Consider the following 27,997-nt stretch of genomic DNA (forward strand, 5'->3'; position numbering starts at 1 on the left):
AACTTTTTATAAACTATATAAAAATGTGATTAGCAGAAAAAAAAAAAAGAAAAATGGAAAATATTCTTTCAACAATTTTCATGTTTTGTGCATTTTGTGAAAAGGCTGGCTTTCATTAGAACACACAAAAAACTTCCACAGTGAAAATACATGGCAGATCTCCATCCTAATATTTTGCATTTCAAAATAATAGATTTCAGAATTGTTCTCATACATTTTCATTTTCTAGCTTAAGTGTTGTGCCACTCTTGAGCTTTGATATGGAAGGAAATAATAACATCTTTGCAGTTCTAATTGAAAACAAGACCAAGAAAACAAGATCAACTGAAAATGCAGTGACCTGTACTTTTGATGTGTTTGGCATTTTGTTGCAAACATTTCACAAAGGCTCAGAAAGAACAATGCTTAATTTTCTGATCCCAGATTTAATTTAGAGCTCTGGCAGTCAGAAAACCATCTTTGAACTTGTAAAACATACGCATTTGATCTGGAAGCCACTGAGAGAGAATAAATATGGAACCCCACAATGTCACTCATTCAGAGTTTCTTTTTGGCACATAATAGTTGGCTTGAAAGAGGAGACACAAATAAATACAAGTTCACTCAAACATGAGAAGACAGGTTTTCCAAGTGAAAACCAGCATCATCTCTGCACTGGTCCCGAGGCCATTTCTGACTTCATTATATTTTCAAGGACATTTTGTCCTCACTTTTTTAGCAATGTGCTATGCACTCACCATAGTTATTGATAGAATACATATGTTTATGGAGGAACTTCCATTAGAAATAGACCCTTTTATCTGGAATCAATATTTCATTCCTTTTATCAAGTAATCTCATTCAACTTCATTTATAATATTTCAGGCCTAACAATATAATCTTTGAAAGACAACAGAACAGGAAATAAAGAGAGATGTGAGGAGAGAAGGGAAAAATCAAGCAAGTAAAAGAACAGCTTGCTTTGCTCTCATTACTGCTTTCCTGTCAAAAAATGTGCAGAACCCTCTGTCAGCACACAGACCCTTTCTTCTTTATTCTTTTTAATGATATTCTTGGAGAAGTTACATCTAGGTTCCTTATGCATATCCTTCACTGACTGTGAATCAGAAGGTATATGAGGATCCATTCATTTACATCATAATTCTGATATCAACCTTTCCTGTTACCACAGAAACACAGTCCATGACCACGTTTTGTATTAAAAAGAAAATATATGATACCATCAATGATGACAGCTCCCATGATTTAATCCTTGATTTTTGCCATAAAATCTGACCTTTACTTGATCTTACTGCTTTACTTGCACATCTGATTTTTAAGACTGCTGATAGCTTGGCTTCATTTACTTCCTCAGTCTGTTCTAATACAAATTTACAAGGATCAGAATTTCCCAAATATATCAGTTCTCTGTAGCTTTTGCCAGCTAAATAGAATGCTGTATTTTTGCCTGACCAGAAAACTTGTGTCTCTAATGCCTCTAATGTGTATCATAAATTATCTTGTCTTTCAGGTCTGATATATAATCTCTGTAGAATATTTTTCTTTCTACCCCATTGTTCTTTTGTCTGAGTGGCTAGCAGTTTCTACATGTCAGACAAAGCACACACAGATCAAGTCCATTCTTAGCTTTCAGGGGTGGTTATAGGTCACAGACATTTGATATCCTTTTCTGATGTTTTTTATTTAAGTTCTCCTCATGCTGAGAAATCTGATAAGTGAGTTGTATGTGCTGTTATACCTGCATTCCAACTTTTAGAGTTCAGGGAGGCTGGAATTTGTCAGTAAAGATATGAACCCATATATCACCCAGTGTTTGAAGGTTAGCAACATAAATCTTTCAATAAAAGAACAAAGGTCTACAAGCATGTTCACATTCCCTTAGCTTTCAGTGATAAGGAAGCCATTTTCAAAACAGCAATTAGGTCAAACTATAAAAATGCATACTGTAATTTTGTTCTTCATAAAATAGAGCCAGAATAGCCTTGCATTTATACTCAGCATGTACTGATTATTATCTAAAACCTCTGATTTGCCTCTAAATTTATTCTCTCTCTCCCTCTCTCTCTCGTTTTTTTATAACTTTTTACCCCACTCCAGACTTTTCTTCCATATGCTAAATATTCTCTTTTGTTTTGGCTATTGGACTTTTTTTCTCCTATTTTACTTCAGGCATTATTCATTACCTAATGAAAAACACAGTGCCTTTATAGCTAACATTTGTTTTATTTTATTTTATTTTATTTTATTTTATTTTATTTTATTTTATTTTATTTTATTTTATTTATTTATTTATTTATTTATTTGTAAAAATGAAAATCTCTTTTATAGAAAACTATTGTTTTAGTTCAGATGTCATGAGAACACTGACTCTGATTATATGGAACATTTCTATTGCCCGTTTTACTTCCCAAAAGCTTTGCAAACATGAATATTTCAGAGATGATGAAAGTAAAGTAGGGATGGTAAATCAAGTGTCCAAGGCTAAAGAGAGATGATCATTGAACACGATGGAGCTTGTGTCCCTGGATGAGTTTCTTCTTCCTTTGTTGAGATGACCCTTTTCTTTATGGCAGAATCTTAGCTGACATGGGGCCAGATTTCATAGCAGTAACACATCACCTCCCACCAATGTGTTTCTGCTTTGGCTGATATGAACACAGTACTTCAGTTTGTGAATCAGCAACTGATTTTCTTTTTCAGCTGATCTGAGAAAAGGGTCACCCTCAGTCTTAGACACAATCAAATACTGCCTGTGTTTCCAGAAATTGAAGAAGTTTAAAGGGAACGCACTTTGTAAGAAACTACTTCTTTTTAAAGAATATACTTTTTGTATCTCAGTCAGCAGGAGCAAATTGTACTATGGCAATTTTATCCCTGATCCCAAACTTGTCATTGACTCTCTAGGAATTGGGTCAAGACATTTCACTAAGATTTTCATCCTGTGTAAAATGGCTTGAAAACAATCATGAACCAGACTTTTAAAGCACTATGATATAATAACTATAATTTTTCTGTGTATTTTAGTCAAAAGGAAAATTAAGTTTCTGTGCGGGCTACTCCATGTGTTGTGACACTGTTCCTGTATCAAAGCTCCTTATACATCATCTAAATTACAGATTATTAATGGAATTTGAAGGAAGGAAACAGAAACCAAAACCTATCTATCTCACTTGGGCAGACTGAGAGACTATCCCTCTCCTCTTGAATATGCAGAAGATTAGAAGATTTCTTTCTTTCTTTCTTTCTTTCTTTCTTTCTTTCTTTCTTTCTTTCTTTCTTTCTTTCTTTCTTTCTTTTTCTTTCTTTCTTTCTTTCTTTCTTTCTTTTTCTTTCTTTCTTTTTCTTTCTTTCTTTCTTTCTTTCTTTCTTTCTTTCTTTCTTTCTTTCTTTCTTTCTTTCTTTCTTTCTTTCTTTCTTTCTTTCTTTCTTTTTCTTTCTTTCTTTTTCTTTCTTTCTTTCTTTTTCTTTCTTTCTTTTTCTTTCTTTCTTTTCTTTCTTTCTTTCTCCCTCTCTCTCTCTCTCTCCCTCTCTCTCTCTCTTTCTCTCTCTCTCTTTCTCTCTTTCTCTCTTTTTCTCTTTCTTTCTTTCTGTCTTCTTTTTTTCCCAGAATGGAAGAAGAGAGAAGGTGAGAAAGCAAATTTCTTTGAATGCTGCAGTGTCAGCTTTGGTCACAGTAATTGGCAATCTGAGCTGCACCATGAGATAATAAATAGCAAGGGATAAAAATTTGAATAGTTGGAAAAAAAGAACCAGCTAGCTGAGAAATAAAAAAAATGTAGAATACATGATTATGACAAGTGCCAGCATCATCCTGACTGCAAATAAATGAGCTAATTTACATGGGATATTTATTTATGAATTCAAGACTGAGGCTGAGCTATACTAGGAGTGCATCCAGGAATGCTCGTGTTCCCAACACTTCCCGTGGGATATGGAACACACCACTATTTAATTGCATCTATGTGGAAAACAAGGGACAGTGAGGTATATAGATTTTGGTGGAGATTTTTGAATGCATAATGTCTTAAAAAAGTTTCAGTGGGAGTTCACAACCCAGCTTTGAGTGATGTTCGGTAAAGGATTCAGTTAACTCAAGGTAAACATCCAGCATCATTGAGATGATGTAAGCAAAACCAAGACAGCCACAGAGGCTCTGTAGATACAGCAATGGACTGCACGAGAGTCATGCCCTTCCAAAGTGGATGCTAGAAGCTTGTGGTGCATCTAAAACTGATCTCAGGAAGTATGTTTAAACTGAATGTAACTTTTCACTAGACAAATTTTGTCTCATTTTTTCAGAGGTTCATACTGACATAAAACTGGAATAAAATACTGGAGATTTCATACTTCATAGCAAAATTACAAATAAGAGAGAAAAAGGGAGGATTTTAAGTGCTAAAAGAAACAAAAAGTAACAACCTTATAGGAACACTTTTGAATACCCTTAATTGTAAAGTCAGATATCCTAGTTCAGAAGCATAAGGGATGCTATAAAACCTTTCAAATAAAACAGTAGAAAAGAATAGGCATAACTGTGTAATCTGATACGTGAAAGTGGTTAAGACTTGAAACACAATTTATATGCTTTCAGAGTTTAAAACCTCACCCTTTTCCAATAGCATCTACTCTCATTTGTTAATCCTATAAGGTCAAGAGACACTAAACCTTGCTTATGACAACCTGTTACTCATATAAGGGGTTAAAATTACACCAGCCTGGGACCAGAGCCAGGGCTGCCAGGTGTATGTAGTTTCAAGATAGATTGAGGGTCTCAAATAATTCTCTTTTATGCTCCTAATTCTTATTTCCTGAGATTTCGGCAGATATGTCTGGAGAAAGAGCTGAATTCCTCTGGGATATCTTTTCTAGGAGGAGGAGAAACATTCTACGTGAAACACTGCAGGGAATTTTCTGCCAGGGTATCTACCAAAGATTTCCTTCTTCTAAATCTGTCAACCTGAGTATACTTTTTAAGTATGCCAGCATGGTTTGGAAGGCATGTAAAGAATCTAAGCAAGCATATAAGCAGCTAATTTGAAGTGCACAGATGCACTTTCTCTTGGGAATTATCTCAACTTCTGAAATTTCAGTCCAATAATTGCCAAGGCAAATCACAAAGATTTCCATTTACTAATCTGGGGCTTCCTGAAATCCTCTAATTAATCCACAGCAAGAGGGTTTTGATAGAGTGAGAATGTGCTTTTTGTCATGCTCTTTTCTGTGCTTCCTTCCCCTCCACTACAGTCACATGGTCAGATGAACAGTTCTGGTGATAAGGCACAAAACTAATGCCAGGAGGCAATGATTTGTCCTGCATTAATGAGATGCTTTCAGAGATGCTACCAGTGTTCTCCTTCAGTGCTCTGTATCACAAGGATATTGTTTAATAGAGTCATAAACTGTCTTTAAACTTTGACCAGAAATAGATGGAGATAAAATTGTGTGAGAACATTCAGACAGCATCTATCAACACTGAAACTAGTTGTCAAAGCTTTTAAACTCTTTCTGCTTTCCTCAGTCAGAATCTGTCCTAGAGGTGGACTGCCTATCACAGAGCCAGATGACTAATACACGGCTGCTTTCTACGTTCCTTTTGCAGTGACAAAATGGAGGAAACCCTTTTGTTCTTGAGAGAGATTCTCTCTATACAGTCATTGATAAACACTTCCATTGAATTTAAACACCTGGGTATGTACCCACACTGCTCAATAGCTGAGATTAATAGATAAGTAGTAAACAGAATTAGTTTTAAACTAGACCCTCCTGTGCCAGCTCAATTGAGCCCTGCTAAAACTATAGCCAAACTGAAATTAGAGAAATAGAATCAAACAGATGTTACTGGTTCTCTTCATAGCTTACAGTAAGCTATCGCTACCTGGAGTTTTGTATACCAGCTTCAACTTTCTATTGTTAAAAAAGAGGCACTTTTTGGGTGCACATCAAGTTTATGCATTCACATGATTAGTGTGCTGAATTTCTCACCAGAAAAACTGAAAGCATATCAGAATACAGACATATAAACACCAGCGATGAAGAAGGGTTGATTGCACACCTGTGCATGCACTACCACGTGCTGTATGGCCATGCCAAGTGAGAGAGAAGGGAAGTAGACTCTAAAGCACTCTAACTCCTTACTCTGTGCTTACAGATCACTTAAGCAAATGGCAAAAGAGAAGCAAATGAATGACAGGGAAAATTCAAGATAAGAAGAGAAGAAAAAGGAATAGTTTGGAGAAGACCTTATTAGAGCTGATCTGCAATGTAAACTTTAACATTGAATGAGCACAGCTTCCAGAAATCAAGTTAAAATACAGAGCAGTGAACACTGATGAGAGGTCGGTGTAGAATGAATATTTTTTAGTTGATAGTCCTTGATCTTGAGGTCACTGGATTGCTTCTACATATCTGCAGAACACCTGTATTAGAAGCACAGTTATAACCAAGTTAACCAGGGTTTGTATATCCACTAGAAAGCTATTGGGACTACAAAAAAAAAAAAAAAAAAAAGAAAGTGACATCCAAAGACTGAGACATATTGAGATCCTTGGTGTAACAGGTGATGGGGATATAATATTGGTTCACACTGAGGGATATTAAGGGATTTTAAAACAAGATAAACTTGCCCTTTGTCAAGAGACAAGAATAACGAGAGAGTAGATGAAACTGAAAGGAAATAAATTCAAACTGATAAAAGGGAGTATCTTTTTATACAATGCATAATTAATCAGCCAAACCCCCTGCCATAAGATTTCACTGAGACTTAGAGTTCAGAAAGAAAAACAGGCATTTATACGGATAATGAGAACATCTTTAGATAAGATTAAAAAAAGAAAAAGGATATAAAAAGTAATGCTTCATGACATAAATCAAGCAGCAGCTTAACGGGGAAGGCTTTAGAGGACACAGCAAAGGAAAGGTAATGCTAACCCACACAGAAATTTTAGTATCTTTTATGAGACTGCACCATTGTTTTGAGCAAGAGGGCAGATACTCTCATGCTGTTCGTGTGTTCTATTTGTCAAACTTTCTTGGTTCATAACCCCCAAATCTACAAAGAAGGGACTGTAGGAGAAACAACAGATGCTAGCAAGTATAAAATATTTGGGCATAGAGTAAGGAAGAATTTGGCAGCAAGAGGAACAGGGGAAGATTTGATTGGCCTCATCCCTTCTGCGGTAGCAAGAGATTGCAAAAGGCTGTGAATTTTAGAATAGTTGAAATTTAGCTACTCCAGCCTGCTGTTTCTGCCTCAGTGGATTCTGCTTCCATCAGCATCAATGGGATTGGAATAAGGCCTCAGGGCAAGCATTTAGCATAGATTTACAAACTACAGATTTATTTAAGAAACTTCTCTGGGGGTATTGACTGGTAAACCTTTGAAAAAACATCCATCCCTGTATATTTTTAAAATGTCAGCTTTCCTTGTATCACATGGTGGTACATCCCTGCTTAGGAAATGATTATTTTGGTTCTGACTTGCTGGACGATGAATCACAGGGTGACACACCATTGCATTTTTAAGGCTGTCGTGTTTGCTTTAGGGAATGGTTGAGCTGACCTGTAGAAAGGAAATTGTGGCCAGAACCTTCACTCAAAAATAGAACTGAGGTTCAACAAAAGTTAGTAGGTTTTCATTATTTCACATCTTTCTATTTTGGGATTCCAGCCATGGCCTAAAATAGCAGAGATTATACTTGTGGATTAAGGCCATATTTAAGTACTTGACTTTTGAGGGGACGAGGCATGCAGTGTAATGAGTCTGTGGATGGAGTTTAAGAAGATCTTGGGCATGTGCATGCATTAACAGGAGGCAAGCAGACAAACAACTAAGTGGGTTCAGCCAGGAATGTCTGATTTATGTTCGCAATCTATTGGCAGGGGGGCTAGTACTAGAGCTGCAACTGAGCGTCAGCTATGTGAAGAAGGAAGAATAATAGGCTGCTTAATGGAAAGAAAGAAGCAATGTCTGAAGGGAGAACTAGTACTGGCAGCACATCTGGACCACTGGCTAAGAACAGAAAGAGGATGCACATGCAAATACCAAAAGAAATAGGATGAGAATGATCCTAGTGTTTGCTGACTCTTTACTATCTTTAGGCACAAAAGAAGGCAAAGGAAACAGCACTCTTTCAAGCTATTCAGCCTCATTTTGCAAGGCAAAGATGTGGAGAGTGAGCCATCCAAAATTTCAATCTGCTATGATTCATTCCTCTCTAAATTTGATATATGACTTGATGCATCACAGTGTGCTTCATGATATGCAGTGTGAGAATGAGAAACCCAGTCTAGGATGCTTGGTGGGTAGGCTGGAGAAATCTTTTAAAAAATAAGTTATATTCAGTTCAAGTTTTAGAAAATAAGACATTTCAAGTCATTCTTAAAAACTCTCTTTCCCACGGAAGGAAAATATATGAATATACATATACACACACATAATGCACCTATCCAGTGTCAAGGTTCTAAGCTCCAATTTGGCAAGCTATCAACCAATCACTTTGGATTTCAAAAGTTTTAGTCACACAGAAGTCAACGAGTATTTGAAGTACTTGAATATTTTTATTAAGACATTAAGATGCTGAATTAGTAGCAGAATATTTCCCTTTTCTCAGCTGGCATTCATAACTCTTTCAGATCACTTACCTTCCCACCCACCGCAGATGATTGTACCTCTTTCATGAGTGGAACATGAAGACTGGACTCTATCAAATCTCAGAATAGCAAACTGGAAGGAGATACAGCTCTTGCCTCACTCACCCTGCATGTAACCCTCTTTCTACTACTAGCCTGACTGGGTTACACGAGTCCAAGAGTTCACAACAAAAGGGAAATAGTGTGCTTCGTACAGAGTAGATGCTCTTTCAGGTGTTCTCTACTTTTGTCATCTCATTGCTCCTTTCAGAACTCTGCTTGCTTCTTCTACTGACCATACTTTGAACAGTTAAAAAAATAAAGCTAAAGTCTTCAAATAGCTTTTTTCCCACTTGGGGAAATCTGCTCAGTCTTATGTTTATTTAACTGCACACAGTATTCTTACATAATTCTGTACATTGCAGTTAGACAGAATACCTTTGGGGAGGGGAGGGCATGTGGGTTGTGTTTTTTTATTTTTTTCCTGTTGTTTCAAAGGTAAACATATTTTCAGCATTTTTTGTGTTCTGCTATATTGAAAATCATTCTCCCATAGAGAATACGTTTAATATAACTGCCTGTGTATGTGTACCTTTGAGTAAATATATATGTGCATAGATATTTGCATATGTGCATATGTAAAATTACTGCTGTGAACAACTAGTTGTTGGATAAAACATGCTTCCTTTCTTTTTCTCTGTATCTCTCTGAGCCATCACTGATACATCAGGATACAACTAACGAGCTCCACACACAGTGGCAGTATTTTATCTCTAGAGTCATTTATCAGAAAAGACCATTCCTTAGAAACTGGTCACTGCAACCACAAAACAGTGCTAGACAGCATATATGACTAAATTGTTTTTGCTGGTAGAATATATATATATATATGTATATATATATGTTCCCCTTAGGTATTTGAGAGTAGTTCCTTTTCTTAACTTTAGTCAAAATGTAATCATCACTCCATCTCTATCCAAATGTACATGAATATGCATGTACTGTTCTTAGGGTATTTTTCACAGATAAACAGCTTTTTTTTTCTTTTTTCCTTTTTTTTTTTCCTTTTTTCCCTTTTTTTTTTTTCTGTGCTTATCTTGCAAATTGAAGAACCTGTACAGTAAAGATAGATCATACCCAATTTCCAAACATTCAAGTGGAGCTTTGTCTTGTACCCAGTGAGTAGAATAAGATGTACACCACAACTAGCTTTTCACATACCTTTTGCCATAATTTTTCATCCAGTCAGATATATATATAATATTGATGGAGACCTGGGAGGAAGGAAGGAAGGAAAGAAAGGAAGGAAGGAATACTGAAGTTAAAAAAAAAAATAAAAATCATCTTCTCTTACTGTTTTTGATCCAGGTCTCCAATAATTATGAATGAGTAATATTCACTGAAAATCTTCCATTTCACAGAAAGCATCCCATCCAACATTTTCTGTGTTCTTTGTAAGGTGTCAGTGACCTTAAAAATAAATAAAAATCCATTATCTGACAGTACTGAAGGCTGGAATTCGGAAAGGTCAGATGCAGTCCTTCTGGGAAGCAGGGTGAAACAAAATTCTCTCTGCATTCTTGCATAGCTTCATGTGTTCATGCTAGGTGTGACTAGATAGTATTGGAATTTCTACTCCCTTGGTGCCTCCAAGAAGGGGAAGGAGGAAGTAGCAAAGCAGCTTTAGTTGGAAATTAGGATTTTACACCCGAAATAAATGGGTAGCAGATGACTTCCTTTCCTAGAAAAAAGAAATAATTGACCTAAAAGGGTCTTGATGAATTGTGGTATAATACAGAAATATTCAAGGGGTATTGCAGCTTGCTTACTACCTGAGTGCACAGTCTGGCTCACAGAGATTATTATTAAAGTTTGTGAAAGGCAAAGCCTGTCATTCTGAGGGCATGGGACAGAGAGGACAATGCAGGCTCAGCAGAGGGCTTGACAGCACTGCTGAAGATCAGGATTTGTGATTTGGGGTGCAGATGATTGCAGTGCAGACTTTGACACCTCTGGCTGTTTTCCTAAGTTAAGTCCTGCTGGTTGGTGACTGACTTCTGTCATTGGTTCAGGGACCTATGTGAACTTTTGGCATTTAGTCTCTGTCCAGCTTTTATACAGGAATATATATATATATATATTTATAAATATATATATATATAAAATATAAATAAATAAATAAATAAATAAATCTATAAAATAGATGTCCTTGCTGGCAGTCACAGCAGGAAGGCCTCTAAGCAGGATTACAGAGTCAGAGAATCTCAGAATGTCTGACATTGGAAGAGCCCTCTGGAGGCCACTTGGTCCAGTCCCCTGATCAAGCAGGGCCATCCAGAGCAGGCTGCCCAGGCCCATGTCCACGCAGCTTTTGAAGATCTCCAAGGAGGAGACTTCATAACCTCTCTGGGCAACTTGTGCCAGTGCTCTGTCACCCCTTCAGTAAAAAAAAAAAAATAAAATTTCCTGTTGTTCAGACCTCAGAGCCTCCAATGTTTCAGTTTGTGCCCATTGTCTCTTATTCTGGCACTGGGCACCACTGAAAAGAGCCGGGCTCCATCTTCATTGTACCCTCCCTTCAGGTAGTTGTACACATTGATTAGAACTCCCCTGAGCCTTATTTTCTCCAGGCTGAATAGTCCCAAGGGTCTCAGCCTTTCCTCATAGGGGAGATGCTCTAGTCCCTTCATCATCTCTTTGGCTTATCTTGGACCCTTTCCAGTACGCCCAGGTCTCTCTTGTGCTGGAAGGGAAGAAAGGGGGGGAGGGGGGGGGGGGGAAGGCAGGACTGAACATAGCAGCCCATGTGCAGCCTCACCAATGCTGAGTAGAGGGGAAGGATCACCTTCCTTCACCGGCTGGTAACGCTCCTCCTAATGCAACCCGGGATACCAGGGTATATGAACGTAAAAATCTGTTTTGGCCTCTCACCCACAGCCTTGATCTTTTCTGAAGAGGGATGCTGGCACACCTGCACAGGGAAGCCTGGACTGCCATTATCTGTTTGTTATACAGATACTCTGCTGGTAAACACAGAACTTCAGTCTTGTCAGTCCAATGTCTTTTCAAATCTATTCTCTCCTTTTCTTCTTTTCCAGTAGAAAGGCAGAATCTTGGCAATGACCATTCACACAAACTCAGGCTTGCTATCCTCACCCCCACTGGGTCTGCACACAGGAAACATCAGGAATGGTGCCAAAAATAAACCTGGCACAGCAGATAAAACCAGCTGCTATTCTCCAAACAGTATTAGAGTAATTTTCATTCCTCTTATAATAACCCATAATAACCCATAGTCTGAGGCACTTATACGTTTAAACTCCTAAGTTCTTACCATAGAATATACCAGTTCAACGTTAAAAAAAAAAAAAAAAAAAAAAAAAAAAAAAAGGAACTTTTTTTTTTTGGGTGGGTATTTCAATAAATAGATTGAATGTATTATTTGTACATATGTAATATGCAAAGATGCTAAAACCAGAATCATTTATTTACTGGAGTAATGCCTGTTCTAGTACAGTACTGGCACATACTTCCAGTTGGCCTTCTTCCTGTAGTTTCTTGGTTTAAGTTTTATCTATTCTTCTTGGTAAAAGTATCTTTCACTTCTATGCACAAAGCATGGTGACTCAAGCTAATGCACCACCCAAAAATCATGGAGTTCTGTAAAGTGATGAAAATGTGAAAATATTTCAATCTTATCTATAGCTCTTGCCTTGATATGGAAGCCATGGGTGGTGAATTTTTCTCTGCCAACATAAGCCCTGGTAAGCTAAGCACAAACAAAATCCCACTGCTTGCCATAAACTGACTATATTTCTTTGTGAACCCTAGGCTTTCATCCAGTTTTTAATCAAGTGGGTATGGATCACATTCTGTAAGGGGTGTTTGACCTGAGACTTAATAAAAGCAAAAAAGCTTTGGTTGTTCTTACTGGCTATTCAACACAGAATATAGCATAAACCTACCCATCTGTGAAACTCCTATTTGCCCCAGTGTGTGTAATCCCCTAGGTGTGAGATGACAGAAACTATATCTAGTCTTCAAATCTTTTTCTTCCTTTAGAAAGGAAGCTGTGCTAGTTTGCTCATGTAGTAGAAAACCAAAGCAAACCATGTCCTTAGATTTAGTAAACCTGCAAAATGGCGGAATTAAGCATCACAACCAGTTATAAATATGGTTTAACAGGAACATCCATTTACCTACTTATGCCATGGTGTCCTTGAATACCAAACGGTTTATTCACTTTTCAGCATCACTCAAACATTTTCTGCTTTATCAGCACCTGTAATCTATCATTCAAAACATTGTAATCAAGATCTACAGATTATGTACCTAATATAAATGCACTAAAACTCAGCACATGCACTTTAAATAATCAATTGGTATTTAATTAACACACAATTGCTGTCCTAATACTGAATCAAATCCTCTTAAAGTGTGACCATAATTCCCACTAGAGTCATAATGTCCTGAGAGTGAAAGAAATACCCTGTGATCATTAGAAGAGTATTGTAATTTATAGAGTTTTTGTCAAGAGATTAAGCAATTCCAGAATATTAGACATGAAAAAAATGCACTTTAGAACAGAAAAGAATTATGGTATTTTCTTCTTATCATTTAAAATACATTTTAGTGCTATATGTTGGTTTTAATAAACAGATTATCTCAACATTCTCTCCAACTAATGCACATAAAATTTCTGTATAGTACTTTTTATTAAATATGACACAGAAAACTGCTTGGGGAAAATGATGCATATTCAGTTTTTGCCAAGTCTTATTATGACAATGTAGCACAAATATTAGCTGTAATGATCAAAATAACATTATCAGGAGACATTTCCTTTAATTTTGCAAAATGAAATGACTTGAAGAGCCCTAATAAAAATAAATTCAAGGAAACTCCTCTGTTTTCCATTTGACAGAAGTTGAAATCTATGTTATAATTGGTTATTTAATGGGTAAAATAGTGAACTATAATACAAACTATCTAATATTTAACCAACTTGTCATGCCTCAGTCAGAATGTACAAAAAAGAACAGATTGAAAAGACCAGAATAATGGCTTTCTGTGTTGAAGCAAGGGTTAATCAAACCCAGTATTTTGACTTCAGCACTGACCAAGATCTGTTAACCAGAGGAAGCATATGTATTCGGGATGATAGCACTTCAATCAGGATGGCTCCCAGCTTCTTCCTAGGCGGGATTTCTGCAGCTGGGAATGTATTTTCAATTATATTTAGTATGCTTTTTACCAGTGTTTTGATCCTGTGTTCCACACCACCACTGCCACCAAGGAATTTTTTTTTTTCAATGCCTTTATAAACCTGGCATCTAAAATTTCCTGTGGCAAAGATTTCTATGATCTTACAATTACCTTACACTGTGAAAAAGTACGCCCATTTGTTTAGTCTTGCCACCCAATCATTGCATGGAATTAGCCTCTAGATTTTCTGCTGAGTCATGGGTATGTATACTTCTGCCATCTGCACTTTTAATTGCTGCAATTTCAGTGGGGTGCTGAACACCAGTCCTAAAAACTGATCCACTCAAATGCAGAAGATTTTGTACTGGCAATGAGTACCTCATTTTAAAAGAGCAGAAGAATATATATAGGTTAAAAGTTTGTGGAACTTCATAAAGTCAGTGAAATGTCAGGTTGCTGTTGCTGTGCCACAGCTCCCATACCAAGCAAAATCTCTTGATTCAGACTTGTACGTGTGCAAGCACATCTACTAGAAAAACAAACAGAGAGAGTCTAGGAAGATATCAGACTCAAAGGTGGAATACTTGCCTTACATAACTCAATCGTTTCTACTACCAGGCTCAGGATTTTATCCAGAGAGTTTATTTTTTGTTCAGGATGTTACATAATGATGTCTGTACCAGTGTTGGCACAATAGCTGTCTGCTCTTGCAGCTGATAGGGCAATATTTTGTCTGTTGAACTACTGTGGATTCTACTGTGGATTGCTTCTCATACATATGTCCATATGTGTGTATATTTCTGTACGTATGTATATTTATATACATATATGTTTGTGTGTACACATATATAACCCCTTCCCTCCAGCTGATAGGACATCTGATTTGAAGTCTGCAGACTGAAACCTGTATGTGAGTGAGACACACCACCAGGGTTTATTCTCTGGAGGTTTTTTTATCTGACGTGCTCTCTCTGTATCCCCATGATGTCCTTAAAAGATTGATATTTCTTATTGTTCAGTCTCATCTCCTACAAAATCAACGCTGTGTGGCAATCACACACAAAGGCTTTACTGTCAGTTGCTCAGTTTCAACTAAATTTTGCAGGGTGAAAGGTATCCCAGAGTTAATTGAGTTTTCTACAGTTTTGTGAAAACAAGCTTGGCCAAATTAAGAAGAAAAATCATACATTTTCTGACAAAGGAAAAGATCCAGCAGGACACCACGCATTACCAGACATGGAACAACCAACCTGGATGACAGCATAAATTCTTTAACTGTAGGAAATCCTCAGCTGGAGCTTTTTCTTTCTTAAACTTCAGTTGATCAAACTGACATGAAACCATGAAAAACTCATGCTCCATGCATTCTGTGGGACATACATTGCTATTGTCATGAAGGAGCATTTTTTTAAAAATTAAAGATATATGCTTTATATATATGCATATACATATATATACACACATACATATAATTTCATATATGTGTATAGAGGGAGGCTTTGAGTTTTTATTGTCTGTTCATCTCACATTGCCATTAAATTTATGACTATTTAGAGTAAGATCTTCAGTGAATAATTCTGTCCTACATCATGGTAGCAATAATTTTGTCTGGGATACTGAGAATACAAAGCTGTCTTCTTGGCATATTAAGGAAGAAATATAATGGTAACATTAAAAAAGTAATATTTATTTTTGAAGCAGACAACTGTCTACATAGAATCCCAGTCTTGATTCATGTCTTTAACTTATTAGTCTCCTCAACTTTATCATTTTTTTGCTTAAATACATTTATACTAAATTGCATCAGCCGTATTGAAAGTTTATTCCTCTCTCAACACTTTCTAGTAATGACTTTTTGAGTTCTCTTTGTGTGTATGTATATATTCTTTATCATTTAAAGTCCATTCTGGTTGGTCTGAAAGCTCAGAGAGATAATCAAATTTAACTTTGAAGGGCATCATACATAATGTGACTTGTCCATTGAAGAATTTCATGCTAAATTTGAAGCTTGAAGTTAATGATCAATTTATAAAACTATTTTTTTTTCATGTTTTAAGATGAAATCTCCATATACCCTTTACCCATAGAGCTAATACAGGCACCTCTATAATACTTCTATTCACGTTTTTCTACTCTGGTATCTGGGTGACTTTCAATAGTGTGTTAAGCAATGACTTCTATCTAGAACCTATGACTATTCTTTTCATCCTTTCTTGGATGTGAAGGCTTTCTTTCATATGGATACTGTATTATATATTTTTACTATTGAAAACTAGGTCACAAAGGGCACTGTGAATGCAGGAAAGTTGGTGAGGTTGGATCTTACAAAAAATCTTTCTACAGTCTTAGAAAAGCCCAGAAAAAAAGCATTCATTCTTTCCTAGAACTGATAAATCACTATAGAAGAATGTTTCATAATGCTTCAGAGGGTGATTTTTTTTTCCCTCCCCCCTTCCCTCTTGTTATTCATTTTGGATCTTAAAGGAATCTTAGAGGCTTCCCTTGCTGGGGATATATTGACTGATATTTTAAACTAATATTTTATAGAATGAGTTGTTGGCTATATTTGAAGATATTCCATGTTGCTTCAGAAGTTTGCAGATTCATTTAGTTTTCTGGGATATAGTTTCATCTGGTTAAGAAACAGTAGTTACATATATATTTAAAATGTCATTTTTGTTTTCTCTTATTCACAAACTAGGGCACCTATTTTATAATGACAATGAACTTGGCAACAGCATGTTCTGTGGATAAGTATTGTGCTATTTTTGTTCTGTTTAGAATACAGAATCAAGCAAAAATGAAACATTCAATGTTCAGATAATAGGACTGAAGCCACATAAAGGTTTAGTTCTCCTTTCTGGTTGGATACCACTGAACTATGTAATACCTCTAGCTTCTAGAAAATAAATAAATAAATACACCCCCCCCCCCCCCCCCTCAATTAAGCAAAAAGCAAATTTATGTGTTATCATAATAATAAAAAAATCTAAAAACACTTCTACCATGGCAGAATATCAATATTTGGATTTTTGTTATTATCTGTAAGTAACGGTGATTTCTGTGGATGTGGTTTAAATGCTCCAATCTTTTCCTTCAATTAGTGATACTTGTCTTTTGTTTAGCTGACAACGAACAATTGAATTTTTATGGCTACAAATGTGCTTTGCTCTTTTTTTTTTTTAAAGTAGTTTTATAACGCTGAGTCATATAATTTCTCACAAATGTCAATATCTTACAATTTGTCTTAGATTTTGGCAATTTTCCAATGCACACGGTCTAGTTTAGGTGTCACATTAGACAAAATGACTTTTTGCATGGAGGGTCCAGCCAGGTACGTTATTCTATTACCACTTGCTAAATGTTGACACTTTCTTATCTGTAGACCAGATTACTGTTTAAAACAACGTCCTTGGGAATTATCAGCAAACTTTACTTTCTGTTATACACTAATATTATCCATGGGAGCCAATTATTGAAAGTGTTATGAACAGATGGTGCACTGAAGTAATAAGAACTACTGTTCAATAATGTAACATAATGGGCCAGTACACTGCATAACAATGTTACAAATCTTCCACCTATTTGACACTTGAGGAATAAAATTTTCTTATTATTAGAGTACAGATTCTATATTTGGATGGACAAACACAGCTTTTCATTAAAATGCTTTATTTTTGGAATCTTGCTGTAACAGATTATTATTTTCCTGGCTTTGGAGGACAGTTATAGATGTCCACATGTATGCGTGCATGGAGGAGAGGGTTCTTAACATATATTTATCATTTTCTTCTCTTCTTCTGTAGTGCTTTAAGCTAAGAGTTTGAGACAAAACAGTGATAAACCTTCCACCACAAAATTAGTTTCAAATCTACAAGTGTTCTTTTTTGTTAGTTAGTTAGTTTGTTTTTTTTTCATTTTATATTACAAGTAAAAGGAGCTGAGCTGGTCTTCACATGTCTGAATGGATGAACTATCCCACTGAATTTTAATCCCTCTTGAAATTCTAAATGAAGCTACTCAAAAACTCAGAGTGAGCTGATGTGCCATATACACACCATTTAACTCTGATTAATTTAAATACATTTTAGAAGACATCACCCACTATTTTGAAGGGTCCATGAATATTACCTGGGATTAGTCTGTTGTTCATGCCACTCATATCCAATGTTTAATGTGGAATCTATCCCTTTCGTTACAATTTTCCTTTAAGGGCCAAGTGACTTCACAAACTGTAGTACTAGGAAACTCTAGATTCATTTAATGTTGGATTTCTGTTTCATAAATATAAAATATGGGATAAGGCCATTAAAAGGGCAACCTTCACAAGGCCTCTGAGCCCATTTTTAGATACCTTTTTCTTTTTGAATAGGCTGACTTTGAACCAATAGCATCGACAGAAGCCAAAGGAAAGGAACAGACTTCTCAGTATTTCTCCATTATCTATCCCATAGATTAGATAGTAACTTTAAAGGACTGTTTTAATAGGATTAAATATTTCCATTTATGGTCAAAATCTAGGAGAGAAAGTAATATGAATATGATGGAAAGTTGAAGGAATGCCAGTGTTTCTAATCAGTTGAAATTTTAGACTAGGGTTTAAGCTGGGAGTGGTAAGACTGACGGCTTCATTTCATACAAATCTATTCAGCCATCCAGTATTGTTAAAAATGGCATCAGGCATTTCCTTCCACTCAGTAATATAAAGTTTCTGTGCTTCAGGAGCAGTGATGGTTTGGATTCAAGTTAAATAAGTTCATTCAAGCTAAAGTTTCTGAAATATAAAAAGCCTTTTTAAAACTCATGAACCTCTTAAATACATTGTGCTGCTGTTTATTATATAGTTATGTCTATTGCAGTATCAGCCCCCCTTCCCCCCCCCATGTTTGATTTAAAGTTATTTTAGCATCTGCTTAACCATGAAATGCTAATCACTACTACAGTACTTAGTTTTTCATCTTTCATGGAATAACACATCACTTTGAGAAACAAGTGCTATTCTTAGATACGAGAGCCAGTTACTGGTTATTTATGTTAGTTAGATATGGCTAAATCTCAGAATTTCTAGTTTTGGATGAGGATATTATAGCATTGATGCTTAACTGAACATCTCATTAAAAAAATAAATTAAAAAAAAATAAAGAACATCTCATTAAAAAAAATACACTAAATATTTGAGAACCTTGTGAAATGCTAACACCTGCAACCTCTGGCTGAACTAGACATAGCACTTTCCTGCACTTTCTGCTTTTTCTCCCACTATTGAGATACAACCAGATAAAAGACAGCCCTAACTCACTTCTCCAATCCTCCAGCCAATGTGCTGGCAGCTTGCGGGCTGCCTTCAATTGGTCTCCCTGGTATTTACCTAGAATGATTATCAACTTCTTGGCACTGTCATGGGGGAAAGCATGCTTTCCAGAGAACCCACTCAAGTTGCATGGACACCACTCTTTACAGAACAAAAAAAGCTAATCTCTGAAGTGGCTCATGGAGACCTGAAAGAAGAAAAGCTGATTCAGCTCCCTGACTTCAGTTCTCCTGCACACAAGACCTCCAGCAAGAATTAAGAGCATGCATGTTTGTCTAATCCAGGCTGTGAGTAGTAATTAAAATCAAGTGGGGAAAGGAAAGATTTTTTTTCCTTAAAAACCTTTTTTTTTTTTTTTCTCTTTTAAACTGAAAGTCTCCTCTAAACCTAAAAAAAAAAAAAAGATAAAATTCCACTAGCAACATCGGTACTAGGTCAGGATATGTAATTTAATCTGTGCTATTGTTTTGAGAAGAAGAGTTAGCAGTTTATTTATTAATTAATAATTTTTGATGAAGCCAATAATTTTGGCTGCATCTTCTAGCCATGTTAACTTCACAAGGTGTAGTTCCCATTTATTATTATGCAAGTTGATTGGTTTTATGAGATTAACTGTGAAAAGAAAATTATTAGAAAGTTTTGTCTACAACTTCACATGAACAAAATGAATGAAGTAAATTGGAATTAAGACTTCCTATATTACCCATTACTATTCTTCCATATTTGTTATATATGTAAAGCTAATTTAAATTATCCATCCTTGTTATTTTTCCTGGTGTGATACAATGCAGTTTTTCTTTTCATATCTCTTTGAAACCTATGTTCGTTGTTACCACAGCGAAACAAATTTTTTTTGTGTGTGTGTCTCTGTGTGTGTGTGTGTATAACAGGAAATGTGTATTTTAGCTGAAGCATTCCTTTGTCCTATATTCTGCACATCGTATTTGAGACTTTCTCTGGATCAGATCTAGAAAGAGAAAAAATTACATTTGGCATGACACTAGTTGGAGCTTTAAAAAAAATTATTATTCTGATTCTGCTGCTGAAAAATGAGAAAATTAAAACCAGATACTTATTCATGATGATCTTTCGCTTCATGGGACCTCAGTGTCCCTTTGAATGAAGTGATATCTACCACAGAAGATCCAGCTGGGAAGCATATGCTTTAGGCCACTTCTCCAAATCAAGATTAAGATCAGAGAGAAGTAGCAAAGGAGTCTCCTGGGAGATGAGTTCAGATCTGAAAAGATGAGCAGTCTAATAGCAGAATTCAGGGAATATGCTGATAGTATATAAGCAGATTTCTCAAATATAAAACAACACTTGGATAAATTTTATTTTAATGTATAATAAACTATGTATTTGAAGACACTAGCTTTGTGAAATCCTTTAAGCAAGGATCAAAAGTATAAATGACAGAATGTTTCTTCTGCAAATAACTATGTTTTCAGGGAGAACAAAGTGCATACTATCAGTTTGTTTCCTAAATATACATCCCTGCTTAAGGTACAGCTACTGGGAGAATTCTGGGCTATTATACACCCATACGACAACAGTAAACAAGACCATAATCAGGTCTAATCAAAGCTCAGACCTTTTTCACTATAAAGAAGTCCTTTTAATGAGATCATTTAGCTCTGTATTTAAAGGGTACCATATTAACCATTAAATATGTATCTTTTTTTTTTTTTTTTACATATTATTATTCCATAACAATAAAAATTCTGTCAGCAGGAGAAAAGGACAGATTCATTTTTATTTGTAAGAGTGAGGGAATGAAAAGAAATGGAGATAGTAAATATAGTTTTTTCATTTAGGTTTGCAAATTCTGAATACTTTGTTTGCACCCCACCTGCTGAATTATACAAGGTTTGCATCAACATTTCTAAGGCTTTTCTGCAGGTTATATAACCTGTAGCTGTCTCCTTCCCTTTCAGGGATATTTATATATTTATCTTTAAACTACTCAAAGGAAGAATCTTGGACAATGATTTTGATTCTGGTCAAATTTGGAAATTTGTTTTCTCTAGATATATATTTTTTTTCTAGGGGGTGTTGCTTGCAATGTAGACGTAATGTACCTGCAGAGGCATTATCTTCTCTCACCTTAGGATTTTATTGTTCCACAAACATTTCTACATATACGTATGTAGGCTATTATTCATTTGTCATGTTTCCTATTTTTTTTTCCCACGTAGCAGAGTACAGATTGTGTGTGGGCATACTTTCTTGAATTCTGACTGCACAGCTTGTTTGTGGAGGATTGTCCCCAGGACAAGCTCTTGGAGTCATAGGTACAAAAGAACTGGCATTGTTAAAATAAGCCAGTTATAGCACCAGCTCTGGGGATGGTGAGAGAAAGTGTCCTGATAGCGTGTTTGCCTCATTCTGCAGTTATTTTATTTGAGAGAAATGATGGAAACCTAAACCATCATGCTGGACATCATGGATCAACTTTTCCAGCTCCTTCTGTAAATCAGTTTGTGTTCTAGAACATGGCATTTTTCTGTATCTGGAATTCTATATGTGCGTCACATACCTGTATCAGAATCAAGTCATTCATAGGTTAGCTTTGTGGGAAGATCAAAATTTTATCCAAAAATTGAACTCTGCATGAGTTTTGCTGGGGAAAGCTTTTAAGTTCTCTAGTGTTGAGTATGCTGGCAATATTTTGTTTGTGAAATGGCACTCTTTCTTTGTATTTTTCTGTATATTTATAAATGCCATATTGCCATGCTATGTTACCTAAGTGAAGAGATGAAGTATCACATTATCTTAACTTTATAGAATGATGTTTCAAGATTGAAACCATGTACCGGAGGGAAATGCCTTGGATAAGACAATAGGATGCTTTGACCACTGGTCATTAACTTCTGATGAAGCAAGCTCCAAGAAACAAGGTGATTAAAATCTGTTGAAGGGAGCAAGACAATAATACAGATACACACTAAAACACTTGAGGGATTTTAGAAAACATCCTTAAGTTGTTTTGCTCCCTGACAGATAAAGACTTTGCTAAGACATCACTCTGACTTGAGAACTTGTCTTGTAACTCACAGCTGAGTGACAAGCTTGGCAGACTAAGGGATAGAAATCTTATCCCTCCTAATTGATGATAGAGCTCAAATCTTCTGACCTCCCAGGTTAAAAATAAGTACAAATCTCAGCTATTTTTGAACAATTCTAGTCCCTTACATGAGTAAGACATATTACAACTGGAAAAGTTACACTATGGACGATGCGTATGATCAAAGGTATGAAATGGCTTCAGTTTGAAGGATGATTAAGTTGCGTAGTCTGGCCTGGAAGAGAAATGATACAAGGTGGATATGGTAGGATGTCATGAGTGTCAGGGAGAAGGTAAATAGGGAAAGATTGTTTACTGTCTTTTTTAATACAATATGTAAGGGACATCAGATGACACAAGTATGTGTCAAATTCTAAACTAATAAACGGAGATACTTCAGGTACAGCTATCTATGGAATTCTCTGCCACTGGACATTAGATGTTCTGAGTGCAGAAAACTGAATGTCACATGCATGAAGGTAAAAAATCACTGAGTAGTACTTTTCTACACAAACTGCCTGACTGCTATATATTTGGTGTATATTTTAAAGAGTGCCTTTTCTGTGTTTGCTAGAGATCTGCTATTCGCTATGTCAGGTACATAAAACTGGGATAAATTCTTCTTTGGTTTGGTACACTATGACTTAGGTTAGACCTGTAAATGTTTCTTGTTACAGAAAATTATATTGCCTAGCTGTAATTTCTGCTGATTCCCACATTTCCTACTCAGGGTTATGTCTCATTTGGAAACTGATTTCTCTGGTCACAGGTGACTGTGACTTCAGAGAAGCAAAAGAGCTAGAGAAGCCTTTATAGAAACACTATACCAGGAACAAGAGGGACTGCATGAAATGCTGTGGACTTGGAGCAAAAGAAACAAACAAAATCCTTATCATGGTCTGTGGTATCAAGCAAAAGTAGATAACATTGTATAGGTATGTAGATTTAACAATAATGAGATGATTTCAAGTACAGAGCTTGCATTTTTCTCTGTATGTGAAGCCTGTACCCACCTTGCATACATGTGAATATATTATGAGTTAAATTGAATCTGCAGGACAACTGTTCTTAGCCACTTTTCAGTGAAATTGCCCCTAATGATTTATATATATAGCATTTGTCACAAAATGGAGACATGCTTTCAGATGGGTCTATATACTCTGGAGATTTAAAAAAAAAAAATCTGCAAGGAAATGGGACTATTTCTTTTGAAGATGTCTCTCAGAATGTTCCACACAATATCTCTTTTATGAAACAACTAGAAATAACAATTTTGCTTTGATACACACCATAGTGGTATAAAATAGAGGGCTTTCCGTTTTCTGAAAGATCAGGAGCAGTTTTGTATCAGAACATTGTACTTCTATTTTTTAATATTAGGAAAACTATCACTCTCTGTCATTTCTGAACAATGTTGCTAGCTCTCCATTGATGAAAAGCCAATTTTGCAGAAGAATTGGTAACAGAACAAGACAACTGTCCTTTTAAAAAAACAATCTTTTATTTGGCTGAACTATGGTGCTGCACAATAACATCTTTTGACTGGTTAATTTTCAATGTTGTTTTGGTTACTAGGGGAAAATCCATTAGTATATTAGCACTTTAGTCTCTCTCTGAGCTCGCCTATGATTTCACTCTGCCAGTGATCTGTAAGATCATTAGATAAGGAGGTGTGGGTGGGTAGAGACGACTGTCATTATTAAAATTTAAGACCTTTTCATAAAGAATTCCTGTGCCAGTTAGTGTCTGAACCCTGAATCAGTAAATAATGTTTATTGCTTTCTTCTAAAGAACAAACATTAGAAGGAGGGAAAATTTTGGTGATGGTCACATTCAATTCATCAGACCAACACAAAAATAATTAAGTCATACTGATTTCATACACTGGGGTCATATTAGACCCCTACATAAACAGCTTTGTCCTTTCTACTTTGAAGGTGGCATTACTCCTAAAACATTTCAAGCTATTATTATAGAAAAATATGAGACAGTGACTAATAGCATGCATTTTGGTTCCAATTATGTCCAAACACAAGCAAAATAACACAAAACTAGGGAAAATCAGTATTTCATCCATATATATTCTTAATCTCATAAGCATGAAAACCAAACAAGAAGTTGGAGCCTAAAGGAGAGGTTTTAAAGTGTTTATTTATTATTATTATTATTATTATTAACTAGTGTATCAAAACCTTGGCAGTCCTAAATGTTGATTTTTAAAGGTAAATATCTCCACTTAAGTCTGGCTTCCAAACAATGTTTTAATAAACCAGGCACATTACTTGGTTGCTCACCCCTTGATTTTTACTTCAATTACTGTATCCTGTGATGGTTACAGATACAGTTAATAAGCAGTTAATCAGCTGTCAGTAATATATCCATTATCATTTTCAGATAATTGTATTTAGAGTGGTCCTGTCTACAATGTGAAGCAGGTATTAATAATGCTATCCTTTACTTGAAATAGCTAAGGTTTCTCAGTAGCAGATGAATGCTTCTGCTGTTCTCCTGACATACATACAAAGCTGTCAGCTTCTAGTTTCCTGTCAGCTCTCACTCTTCTCACTTTAAATCAAGTCACTTTATCTTATACTATTTGCCAACTAACAGTAATTAATTTCATAGTATATTTGGCAACAGGTGTATGTTGATTCATTAATGAGCCTGGTATTTAGTTTATTATGTTTGTTTTAAACTTTATCACAATTAATAGAACACATACTACTAAAAGAGTGGTTCTCTTCATTTCTTTTTTTTTTTTTTTTTTTCTTTTTTTTCCACACGTCTACTTGCCTGTCCTTGACAGTACTGTGATGCTCTAAAGGATGGATAAATAACCCTACCAAGTGAAAATATATTGATTTAAGTCTGTAAGGATCTTGTACACAGAGCACACTGTTGCACAGAAATGAGCAATTACAATTATACTGAGCTAATACAAAAAAAGTTCATTATTTTTAATTCTTCTTATTGTTATGAAACAGATCCAGTGTCGATATTGCTAATTCTCACATTATATATAGCTATGCAATTACGGTATCATGAAGTAAAATCAGAAATGATGAAACTGTGTAACGCATGCTCTTCAAAACAAGGAAGGATAACTAGTTGGACTCTTCTTAGAGTCACACATAGAAAAGCCATACAAATGTATTCTGATACATTTATTCATTTATATTTATTCATTCATTTATTCATTCTACAATGGAGTTATGGACTGAACAAAACTTTATTTAGTGAAAACTTTCAGCTGCAAGAAAATTGAGTGGACATAAACTGTGAAGCATACAAACATTTAATTTCACTGTTTTTTAAAAAGTGACGTACCCAGACGTTATAGGTATGACCACATTGCATAGTGCACTGACACAGTGATATCACAGCTAGCTGTTACAGTGGAAGCTCTATCCACACAGATCAATTAGCTTTGTAGGGTATATAAACCCTGAGGAAAGAACATAGAACTAATATGTTTAGATGTTCTCTGAAAACTCATTTCACATTGCTAAAAAACATTTTGGTTAAAAATTTTACTTTATAATTAAAAAGGATAAAGTCAACCTTACAATATTCCTTTTGAACTTTCTTCTCACATGTTCAATTCAGTGCAGAAAAAGAGAGAAAAAAAAACACACCACCAACAAAAAAAACCTACGTCAACCTAAAATGACATTTTTTTTTCTATTTAATTTTTATTTATTCACTAAAAAAAGAACCAGCAACATAAGTACTAATCACTCAGCACAGATACAAGTATTCTTCAAGGTAATCCATCCTTGTGCTTCAAGTAGCTTTCAGTCTAAAAGTAAAATATGTAGATTTGACATTCAGACTGGGATTAGAAGGGTGTTCAGTGCAAAGGCTATAGTCTGGGAACAGGCTGTTGAGGATGGCCTAATTCAAACACAAAGTAGGTGCTCAAGGTAAAAGGAACAGACATGAAATGTAGGCTGAACCCTGAATTTCATCACAGGACCTTGAATCGAGGACAAGAAATTGTGAGATGATTTGCTGAAAAGCCAGTGGAGGATTTCAAGGAGGGTATAACCATAGTTTGTCTAATGATGGCTGACTAAGATAATTTTTAATGTGTTAGAAAGAACAGTCATGCTAATCACAGGGACTTCATAGTGCTAAGCTGTGTTAATATTTACTGGATAAACCCAGTATTTTGTAACCATTTCCTCTAGCTCTTTTTATTATTGCATGAATCATCTCCTAGTTAGTCTCTTTGCACAAAGGGGCTATTCCTTTCATGGTTAAAGTTTGACAGTAATGCACTGGATCACATCAGCATGAAATATCTTTTTTGATTTTTATACTTTCCTGATCATATTTTTAAAGTATAGTTACTGAAACTACTTTAGGGCATAACTGAAGAGCCTTTTTAAAATGTCCCTGCTGGTCGTATTGTGCTGATGAGCCTGAAACTGGCCTTGCTGATATAATAGCAACTTTGCAAGGCTGTAAACAATGACTTTAATCAAGATACTAAACACTTTACAGACAAAATGTTCTTTCAGGGTTTCCTGATTTTATGGAGTCAGAGCAAGTGTTTTGCTTTTCTTCCTGTTGTGTAATTCTCCCCATCCTCAATGTCTTCTTATCCGTATAAATCTTAAAATCTAAAGGCAATTGCTTAATCTATTTTTAATGCTCTGACAGCTGTTAATATTATAGAGTACTGCATGCTGTAAGTAATGTCTTTGCTATTTCTTGCTGAAAAGGAAAGACAAGATAAGAAATTCCTCTTGGGAACATACATCATTGTGTTTCTGAAGCATATACATGAGAAAGTCACTGTTACACACCTTTGTGTTCAAAATCCACTTTCTAAAAGGACGGACATCAGCAAATCCTAATTGGAGAGTTCATGATTGCTAACAGTGAACCCAAGTCTCTGCAATGAAAGTAAGTTATTTGGCAACATAAATGTACACTTGGCAAACACAAACAAGCTGCCGTGCAAGTGGTGGGTTGCCTTTGGCTTGCAGCCAAGCACCCACACTGCCGCTCATTCACCCCTGCCCTTCCAGTGAGACGAGGGGCGAAAGCAGGAAGAAGGTATGAGAGAGAGTGGTAAGGCAAAACACAGACAGGGATATCACTTACCAATCACTGCTGTGGGCAAAACAGGCTTGGCTTTGAGGAATTAAACCAAATTTATCAATTAGTATGGATATTTGAATACCGATTTGGGTACTGGGAAACAAAAGCAAGCAAGAAAAGAAACAGACATTTACATACCTAGGAACAGTTTTCCTCTCTCTTTCAGATGGCATCAGTTTCCTCAGCTTCACTCCCAGGCTCAGCTTCACTTCAGCTGCCTCCCAGCCCTGCTTTGTTATTGCTGCAGGTTGCACGCAGTCCCTTCAGCAAGGCCATGAGAGGCATAGAGGAATGAAGGGGTTGTGGCCAGACATAGCAGTTTCTGCCTGCTAGCCCTTCCTGATTGCCATTTTCCTGTGCTCTGGCATGGGTCCTCTACAGGTCACTGTCCATTTGAAGATGTGTCTGCTCTGCTATGGAAAACCTCCTCTCTCTCTGGCCTTGCTGTCCCTTTCTGTAGTTTCTCACTTTTTTCTTCCTTTCCTCTCCTTCTCCCCAGTACTTTCTTCCCTTTCCAGCTTGGCTGATGGGTGATGAGCTCGCCCATATTCTGGTGTGGGTTTGTTTTGGAGCCAACTGGAACCTGATGAGTCCTGCATGGGGCAGCCTCTGGACTTTCTCACAGAGGCCATCCCTATATCCCCCCTCCCTTCCCCACCAAACAACTTGCCACTTAC

The 27,997-nt window shown here is 36.0% G+C and overlaps 1 long non-coding RNA gene across 1 annotated transcript; it reads right to left on the minus strand.

Moving 5' to 3' along the window:
• Positions 1-1,090: 1,090 nt before the first annotated feature.
• LOC125184880 (uncharacterized) lies at positions 1,091-27,970 on the minus strand. The gene is made up of 3 exons (XR_007169453.2): positions 27,459-27,970; positions 9,983-10,098; positions 1,091-6,416 (listed from the first exon to the last, which is right to left on the minus strand). It is a non-coding gene; the product is annotated as an uncharacterized lncRNA (long non-coding RNA).
• Between the last annotated feature and the right edge of the window lie 27 nt (positions 27,971-27,997).

This window comes from Anser cygnoides, chromosome 2 (assembly GCF_040182565.1).
Source record: "Anser cygnoides isolate HZ-2024a breed goose chromosome 2, Taihu_goose_T2T_genome, whole genome shotgun sequence".
NCBI lineage: Eukaryota > Metazoa > Chordata > Aves > Anseriformes > Anatidae > Anser > Anser cygnoides.